This window comes from Symphalangus syndactylus, chromosome 4, assembly GCF_028878055.3.
Source record: "Symphalangus syndactylus isolate Jambi chromosome 4, NHGRI_mSymSyn1-v2.1_pri, whole genome shotgun sequence".
In the NCBI taxonomy this organism is placed as follows: Eukaryota; Metazoa; Chordata; class Mammalia; order Primates; family Hylobatidae; genus Symphalangus; species Symphalangus syndactylus.
The window spans coordinates 83,427,604-83,437,780 of NC_072426.2; the positions used below are offsets into that span (position 1 = coordinate 83,427,604).

The window sequence follows — 10,177 nt, forward strand, 5'->3', positions numbered from 1 at the left end:
TGAGGCTGGTGGAGTGAGCTGAGGATGGTGGAGTGAGCTGAGGATGGTGGAGTGGGCTGAGGATGGTGGAGTGGGCTGAGGATGGTGGGGTGAGCTGAGGATGGTGGAGTGGGCTGAGGATGGTGGAGTGAGCTGAGGATGGTGGAGTGGGCTGAGGATGGTGGAGTGAGCTGAGGATGGTGGAGTGAGCTGAGGCTGGTGGAGTGGGCTGAGGATGGTGGAGTGGGCTGAGGATGGTGGGGTGAGCTGAGGATGGTGGAGTGAGCTGAGGATGGTGGAGTGAGCTGAGGATGGTGGGGTGAGCTGAGGATACTGGAGTAAGCTGAGGATGCTCGAGTGAGCTGAGGATGGTGGAGTGACCTGCCCTGCTAAACACTCCTTATCTGCTCCAAGCACACAATGTCCTGTTTCTGGTTTCCGTCTTGGTCAGCGGTGCTGCAGAGCAGATGCCGCTCAGGTCTGTCTTTGGAGTTATTCCCCTTTTTGTCTTAAACTTTCTGGTTGTGTTTCATTTTTCATTAATGCATTTTAGAACTTTGGTCCTTTTAAAACTCTGCATTTGTCATAATTACCTGTTCTTATCATATAGTTTTATTCCTTTATCTTTTTTGATAATTTTATACACCCTTATTTCAATGTTCCTTTTAGATCACTCTATTCTCTTTACTTTCTGGGCCTTGAATCTCCTTGTTTCTTGCATCTGCTGCCTCTCTTTGGGATACCTGGGAGTTTTTCCTCTGAGCTCCTCTTCGGTAGGAAATGATTTTCCATGAGAATCCTGGTTTCCCTGGATGAGGACGGTGTCTCCCGGGGAGAGTTTCCTGTTTGGTTTTGCTGGAGCCTGGCAGGTTCTCTCAGTTGCAGATGGGTATAACGTTAGCTCCTCAGCTCAGAGTTTCTGCACCAGCTCACCGCAGACTTGGGGCCCTGGTTTCCCACAGATGTCCAGGGCAGGCGGCCTTCCTCTGTGCTAGGTGCTGCTCCGTGGTATTTGTTCCATGACTCTGCAAACATTGTTTTAAAATCAGTTTGTAGGGGGGAGGGACAGCATTAGGAGATATACCTAATGCTAAATGACGAGTTAATGGGTGCAGCAAACCAACATGGCACATGGATACATATGTAACAAACCTGCACATTGTGCACATGTACCCTAAAACCTAAAGTATAATAATAAAATAAAATAAAATAAAAAATAAAAATAAAAATAAAATAAAATCAGTTTGTAACATCGGCCTAGTAAACAAATGTAACACATGTGTCTCCTAGAACAATGGACTGGCACACCACCCCCTTCTCATCTTCATCCCAGTCCTCAGGGAGGCCCCTGCGCCACTGATGTTTGAGGCCACCAAGACAGGAAGACCCTGGAGGGAGGGTAAATGGGAGATGCCTCTCAGTCCCTGTGCCTGCTGTCCCCTGGGCCCCAGGGTAGAGCTTCTGCAGACTTTGTTCTTTCCCATTTCTGAGACAGCCTGAGCTCGGGCCACCCTCCCCTTCATGGAGTCCCAGCTGTCAAACAAACACCTCCAGGGCCATCTGCTCTCTGAGCAAGAGTTTTCCTCCTGGGATGCCCCCGCCCACCCACAGAAGCAGGGATATAGGGAAGGAAAGACCAGGATTTCTGCTTGCAATAATTGTATCTGTGTTTGAGACCCCCAGGTTACCTTTGCACTCACGAGCTGAACTGCTGGGCATTCTGGCCTGGATGTCCCTGGAGCCCAAAACCTCCACAGGGATCATGAGCAGGGGGTCACTGCCCCAGAACAATGAGGGCACCCACATGGTCTACCCTGGCTCCTCACTCGTCAGAGGAAATGACGAGATTCCAAGGTCCCCTCCGGTCTTGCAGGCTGGCCTGAGCCATAGGGTCCTGACCCACCCTGGCATCAAGTGCCTGGCGCTCATCCTGTAGGAGCAGCCACGGAGAAGCCCGCGAGGGTGCTGGACAGGAGGGATGTGTGGAATCTCATTCACTCTGGACAGCTGTGGCCCCCAAACTACCCATAACGATGCAGTCCAGCCGGAACTGGGGCCTTTTGGCTTCAAAAGATGTTGGAGTCTTTCCCCAGAGCCCCATAGTCTTTTAGAAATTACCACTTAGAGAGGGCAGTACTGCTGACAAAGCTTGGCATGCACTGAATTGTGTCCTCCCCAGATTTATATATTAAAGTCCCAACCCCTGGTTCCTCAGAATGCAGCTGTACTGTGGTTGGAGAGGATTTGTAAAGGTTAAATTAAACAAGGTCATTAGGGTGGGCCCTAATCCAGTACGACTGTTATCCTTACAGGAACAATTTAGGAAACAGACATGCACAAAGGGAAAAGCACGGGAAGACACAGGAGGAAGGCGGCCATCAGCAAAACCTTGCTCCATGAGACTCAGAGAAAACGACCCTCACCACACCTTGACTTTGGACTTGCAGCCTGCAGAATTCTGAGGGAAAAAAATGTGGTTTTTTTTTGTCACTCAGTGTGTGGAACTTTGTTCTGGCCACCTAGTGGACAAATACAATGGCTTTGCTGTTAACAGCCTAGTGGACAAATATAATGGCTTTGCTGTTAACAGCCCAGACCCACGTTTCCTGCACATAAGGCATGGGACTCCCTCATCCCCTCTGCCCAGGCCCAGCCCTGGTCTCCGAATTGGCACGAGCTCACTGGGTAGGCTGCAGGCAGCAGGCAGAAGTGGGGCCTGATGGAAAGGGTGGTGCTGAGGCAGTGAGGGCAGCAGAGGAATGCTCACTGGCTCATGTGGCTCAGCTTCGTGGAAGCATCAGGAGCAGGAGTGAAGGAAGCAGGTGACAAGGGCCACTCATGGAGACACAGATGGGCAGGCTCCTCCACATGCTGCAGACAATTTTGGAGGCACCTGCTCCACCCACTGCCACACCCTCAGACTTCCCCATACCCTGTGCTGGGTCCAGCAGCAGCCCTGATTGTATGGTATGACTTTGGTGGTCAGATCAGGCATGGACAGCTTGACCCAGACTATGGGATCAGAATCTCTCCCCAGCAACATGGCCATGGGGTCATCTGAACAGAGGATGAGCAACCGCAGACTGCAGGGCTACTAGCAGCCAAATACACAGAGAGGCAGAGGTGGGGAGAAGGGAGCAGGTGCAGAGGGAGGGAAGGGGCAGAACTGAGGCCACATAGCCCAGGGAGCAGGGAAACCTGAAGGAGACCCCAAGCAGAGGTCCTGTGGGCTTTCCAACGTCTGGTCCTGCTGAGGCCTGGCTGCCCTTGTGATCATGAGCCGGCAACCTACAGTCGCTACAGCCCTGTCCTTCTGGTCTCCTTTTGGGTCCTGCCTCTGCACAGCCTGTAGCCAGACTCAGGCTGGGATATCCCATATGGACTCTAAGGCAAGCTTTCCTATACTTCCCATGGAAATTCTCCAGCTGATAGAAGAAGTGAACACCCCAAGCTGGGGCCACATTCTCAAGTGGTCTGTGAAATTTTTGCAAGGTTTGTGGTTCATCTAAAAGGTTCATAATTTCAAAATGGAATTCTTGATAGTTAGGGAGATTTTTCACATACCCCGAAGGGCTCCTCTTTCTCCAGGGTTGGGTCAAAGTCCTGTGTCCAGAAGCTCCCTGGTCAGCAGTCCTCTTGGCTTCCCTGATCACCCAGTGTCCAGCCTGCATGGGCCCTTCAGTCCCAGGGGCCATGGTGAGGCTGGGTCCCTGGGCCTGGCACCATCTAGACACCACTTGGGGGTCCAGTGATGTGCAAGCTACATCTGTAACCCCCGACCTCTGCCTTCTCTACCTCCCTGTGCACTCCCTCATTCAGAGACACTGAGCGTCACCTCGCAGGAGTTTCCATCTTAACACATGATGGAAGAGAGTTTCACTTCAGGCCACTGTTCCCACTGTGTCTTAGTCCATTTGGGCTGCTCTAAAGAAACTACTGTGAACTGTGTAATTTTTAAACAACAGGAATTTATTTTAAACAGTTCTGGAGGCTGGGAAGTCCATATCAAGGCAGATTAGATTTCTGGTGAGAGTTAGCTCTCTGGTTCATTGTTAGCATCTTTTGGCCAACAATGTCTTCTGTGTCCTCCCATGGTGGAAGGGGCGAGGCAGCCCTCTGGGGCCTCTTTTATAAAGACACTTATTCAACCCATGAGGCTCCACCCTGGTGACCTAATCACCTCCCCATACTCCCACTTCCTCATTACCATCCCTTGGGGTTTAAGATTTCAACATATGAACCTTTAGTGGACACTAACTTTCATTTCATAGCATTTGGACTTACACCATTGCCTCACTCCCACTCCTCTAATTCTTGGGCCTTCAGACTCAGACTGAGTCACACCACTGACATTCTTGTTTCTCTAGCTTGCAGATAGCAAACCGTGGGACCTCTCGGTCTCCATAACCACATGACACAATTCCTATAATAAATCTGCTCTTACATATCCCTGTATATAGCCTGTTGGTTCTATTTCTCTGGATAACCCTGGCTAATACACACTGCTAGCACCTGTGTAACACCAAGGGCCTGGCCATCTGCTTGAAATCGAAAATAGAAAACACACACATACACAGAGAGAGAGAGAGAGAGCGAGAGACCCTGCCCAGAGCCACCCACCCAGTGCCTGTCCCCAGACCAAGGCCCAGTCCCCTTTGCCGGTCTCCATCACAAGCGCCACCAGCCTGTCTGACAAACTGCCCTGCAAAGTTATTGACATTGGCCTGGCCGCCTGGGGACGCAAGGCCCTGAACATTGTGGAGAATGAGATGCTGGGCCTGATGTACATGCAGGAGCTGTACTTGACCTTCAAGCTACTAGAGGGCACCCACATTGCCAGCTGCCTGCACACGACCATGGAGACAGCCATTCACATTGAGACCCTCATCACCCTGGGTGCCCCAGCAGCAACATCTTCCTCACCCAGGACCATGTGTTGGCTGCCATTGCCAAGGCTGGCATTCCAGTATACACATGGAAGGGCAAAAGGATGAGGAGTACCTGTGGTGCATCGAGCAGTCACTGTAATTCAAGGATGGGCCCTCAACATTATTCTGGAGGATGGGGGTGACCTCACCAACCTCTTCCACACCAAGTACTCACAGCTCTTGCTGACCATCTGAGGCACTTCCGAGGAGACCATGACTGGGGTCCACAACCCACAAAGGATGAAGGTCAGTGGGATCCTGAAGGTGTCTGCCATCAATGTCAATGACTCCATCACCAAGAGCGAGTTCGACAAGCTCTGTGGCTGCTGGGAGTCCCTCACAGATGCATCAAGCAGGCCACAGAGGTGATGATTGCTGGCAAGGTAGTGGTGGTAGCAGGCTATTGGCAACATGGGCAAGGGCTGTGCCCAGGCTCTGTGGGGTTTCGGGGCCCACGTCATCATCACTAAGATTGACCCCATCAATGCACTGCAGGCTGCCGTGGAGGGCTATAAGCCGACCACCACGGACGAAGCCTGTCAGGAGGGTAATATCTTTATCACCACCACAGGCTGTGTCAACATCGTCCTTGGCTGGCACTTTGAACAGGTGAAGGATGATGCCATCATGTGTAACACTGGACACTTTGATGTGGAGGTCAATGTCAAGTGGCTCAGTGAGAACACTTGGAGAAGGTGACCATCAAGTCCCAGGTGGCCAGGTACTGGCTGAAGAATGGGCGCCACACCATACTGCTGGCTGAGGGTCGGCTGGTCAGCCTGGGTTGTGCCATGGGCCAACCTAACACAGGAAAGAGGTGAGCAAGTGAGAGAACTCTGAAATTTCACAACTCCGCCATGGACCTTTGCAATCCTGGTCACAGGGAGACCCCTCTTTGCCCCCAGGCCTCCAGGTGAACACAGGGAGCCTGCTGGAGACGGTGCACAGGCATTGCTCAAGTCTACATGGATCCCACAGGCTTTTCATCCCTGATCTGCCTGGTGCAGCCACTGCTGCCTGCCATGGAAGGGAATTGGGCACTTTCGTGTGCCCCAAAGACACATACCGCAGCTGTGGTGAGGAGGAGTGGGTAGACGATGCTGTGCATGGCTTCCCTCTGCTGCTCCTCTCTGCCAAACGGGACTTGCCTGCTTTGGTGACAGGCTGCCAGTGCTACCGCCCACCCCTGCCTGAGCATGACAGCCACAGCTCAGTGTTCCTCTGAGAGCCCAACCCCCAGAGGCTGCCCATTAGCCCGTTCTACCACAGGCTTGCCTCTGCTGCCCCAGGCCAGGGAGGGAGCAGGAACCTTCCTGAGTTCCTAACAGCAAAATCCAGCTTTAGGAGAGAAATGCGAGTGGGCCATGAGCCCAACAACTGCCATTGCTCATTGCCCCAGCTGAAGGGTCCTGCCCTCCTGGGTGAGAGGTGCACAGCACAGCCACCCTGCAATGCCTGGACATTGCAGCTGTGGCCTGGAGCCCTTTGGAAAGCCCAGCCCCCTCAGTCCTGTGATCTGTTCTCAGGCTCCAGGGGACCAGCCCACCCCTTCCTATCACAGCCAGTACCTGAACTCCGGGCTGCTACAGAAATACTAAAGATAGTTAGAGACTACTGTGAACACCTCTATGCACACAAACCAGAAAACACAGAGGAAATTGATAAATTCCTGGAAACACAAAATCTCCCAAGATTGAGCCAGGAAGAAATAGAAATCCTGAACGGACCAATAATGGGTAAGGAAATCGAATTAGTAATAACAAACTTTCCAAAAAAAACACACACAAAAATTTCCCAGGACCAGATAAATTCACAGCTTTGTACATCTACCAAATGTACAAAGAAGAGCTAGTATCAATCTTACTGAAACTATTCCAAAATATTGATGAGGATCCAGTACCATCCTGATACCAAAATCAGGCAAGGACACAACAAAAAATAAAACCACAGGCCAATACCCTTTATGAACGTACATGCAAAAATCATCAAAAAAATACTAGTAAAACAAATCCAGCAGTGCATCAAAAAGATAATTCATCACAGTCAGGTGGGCTTTATTCCAGGGATGCAAAGATGGTTAAAGACAGCAAATTAGTAAACATGATTCACCACATAAACAGAACTAAAACAAAAATCATATGATCAATAGATGAAAACCCTCAATAAACTAGACATTGAAAGAACATACCTCAAAATAATAAGAGCCATATAAGACAAACCCACAGCCAACATCATACTGAATGGGGAAAAGTTAAAAGCATTCTCCTTAAGATCTGAAACAAGACAAGAGTGCCCACTCTTGCCACTCCTATTTGACATAGTACTGGAAGTCCTAGCTAGAGCAATCAGGTAAGAGAAAGAAATAGAAGGTATCCAAACTGGAAAAGAGGTAGTCAAATTATCTCTGTTTGCTGATGACATAATTGTATACCTAGAAAACCCTAAAGACTCTTCCAATAGACTCCTAGACTTGATAAACAACTTTGGTAAAGTTTCATGAGATAAAAATCAGTCCGGGCGCGGTGACTCACGCTTGTAATCCCAGCACTTTGGGAGGCCAAGGCAGGCGGATCATGAGGTCAGGAGATCGAGACCACAGTGAAACCCCATCTGTACTAAAAATACAAAAAAATTAGCCAGGCATGGTGGCGGGCACCTGTAGTCCCAGCTACTCGGAGAGGCTGAGGCAGGAGAATGGTGTGAACCCGGGAGGCGGAGCTTGCAGTGAGCCGAGATTGCGCCACTGCACTCCAGCCTGGGCGACAGCGAGACTCCGTCTCAAAAAAAAAAAAAAAAAAAAAAAAATCAATGTACAAAGATCAGTAGCATTTGTATACACCAATAACATGGAAGCTGAGAACCAGATCAAGAATTCAATCTCATTTACAATAGCCACGCTAAAAAAAAAAAAAAAAAACTAGCTAGGACTACATTTAACCAAGGAGGTGAAAGATCTCTATAAGGGTAACTATGAAACACTGACGAAAGGAACCACAGATGATGCAAACGGAAAAACATCTCATGCTCATGGATTGGAATAATCGATATTGTTAAAATGACCATATTCCCTAAAGCAATCTACAGATATGACACAATTCCTGTCAAATTTTCAACATTATTGTTTCCAGAACTAGAAAAAAAATTCTAAAGTTTATATGAAACAAAATAAAGCCTAACTAGCCAAAGTAATTGTAAGAAAAAAAAATCCAGAGGCATCATATTGCCTGACTTCAAACTATACTACAACGCTGTAGTATAAGCATGGTACTAGTATAAAAAATGGACATGTAGATCAGTGAAACAGAACAGAGAGCCCCAAAATTAAAGCTACATACCTACAATTAATAGATGTTTGACAAAGTCAACAAAAATAAACAGTGGGGAAAGGACAGACACCCCATTCAATAAGTGGTGCTGGAAAAATTGGCTAGCCACATGCAGAAGAATGGAACTGGATCCTATCTCATTATAAAAAAAATTAATTCAAGATGGATTAAAGACTCAAACAAGACCTGAAACTATAAAAATCCTAGAAAAAAACCTAGGAAAAATGTGGATATCAGCCTAGGCAAATAATTTATGACAAAGACCCCAAAAGCAAATGCAACAAAAACAAAAATAGGCAAATGGAACTTAATTAAACTGGAAAGCTTCTGCACAGTAAAAGAAATGATCAACAGAGTAAACAGACAATTTACAGAATGGGAGAAAATATTTGCAAATTATGCTTCCAACAAAGAACTAACATCTAGAATACATAAGGAAATCAAACAACTAAACAGAAAAAAACAAGCAACCGTATTAAAAATTGAGCAAAGGATATGAAGACGTTTCTCAAAAGAAGAAATATAAGCAGCAAACACATGAAAAAATTCTCAACATTGCTAATTGTCAGATAAATGCAAATTAGCACCACCCTGAAATATTTTACACCAGTCAGAATGGCTATTTTTAAAAAGTCAAAAAACAATAGATGTTGTTGTGGATATAGACAAAAGGAAACGTTCATACACTGATGGTTGGAATGTAAATTGGTTCAACATCTATGAAAATCAGAATGCGGATTTCTCAAAGAACTAAAAATAGAACTACCGTATGACTCAGTAGTCCAACTACTGGGTATCTATCCAAAGGAAAAGAAACCCTTATATAAAAAAGACACCTGTACTAGTATGTTTATCTCAGCAATATTCACAATAACAAAGTCATGGAACCAATGGTTGACCAGATAAATAAGATGTGGTATATATACACTATGAAATACTATGCATCCACAAAAAATGAAATCATGTTCTTTGCAGCAATGTGATGGAGGTGGAGGCCATTATCCTAAGTGAACTAACTCAGAAACAGAAAATCAAACACTACACATTCTCACTTAACGAGTAGGAACTAAACAATGGGTACACATGGACATATGGATGGAAATAAGAGATGCTAGGGACTCCAAAATGGGAGAGGGTGGGAGGGGGATGAGGGTTGAAAGACTACCTATTGGAAACAATGTTTGGTATCTGGGTGATGGGTACACTAGAAGCCCAGTCTCCACCAGTATACAATATACCCATGTAACGATCATGCACATGTACCCCCTGAATCTAAAATTTAAAAAGGCAGCCCACCTGCAACTCAGCCCACCTGCATGATCAAGGGCTGTGTCCCTTTTCTCCCTTCACTAGGGTGAGGAGCCCCTGACTGATGCCAAACCTGGGGGATCAACTCAGCTGGAGAGGAGGAGGCAGGGCAGGAGTGGCCCATGGAAGCATGGCTGGCAAAGTTCCCTCTGCCTGCCCCTGCTATCACTGTTCAACACAGAAAGCCTGGGAGGGTCCCTGTGGGTGGTCAGGGCGGAGGGGTTCTCCCCTCTGATGTCTTCTGAGCTCACCTTCTTAATATATGACTTCCTCCCTTGAGGGATGAGGAAGGATGACAGGCCCTAGCTTGAGTTCATATTGGCTGAACTCCAAAGGCTCTCAATCCCCATTAACAAACAAGTATGTTGATTTCACCAGGATCACATAAAGCTCTTCATGAAATTGCACACACATTTCTTCGTATGGGGTCTCAGAGTTGCAGGCATGGGAAGCAACATCTTCATGTTTCCATGTGGGTAACACAGAAGAAATAAAGTCTTTCTACACTTTCGTGTTATTTCAGCTCCCTTTCTGCCTAATGAAAGCTTTCCCACACTTTTCCTGGTGTCATGAGTACAGTGAACATTTTCTCCCTTAGTCTTGAGAGATACACAGTCCCAGGCACCTTGTAAAGTT

General features: G+C 47.6%; 1 pseudogene; it reads left to right on the top strand.

Annotated features, from left to right (window-relative positions):
* Positions 1 to 4,670: 4,670 nt before the first annotated feature.
* Positions 4,671 to 6,132, top strand: LOC129480125 (adenosylhomocysteinase-like; annotated as a pseudogene).
* Positions 6,133 to 10,177: the final 4,045 nt, after the last annotated feature.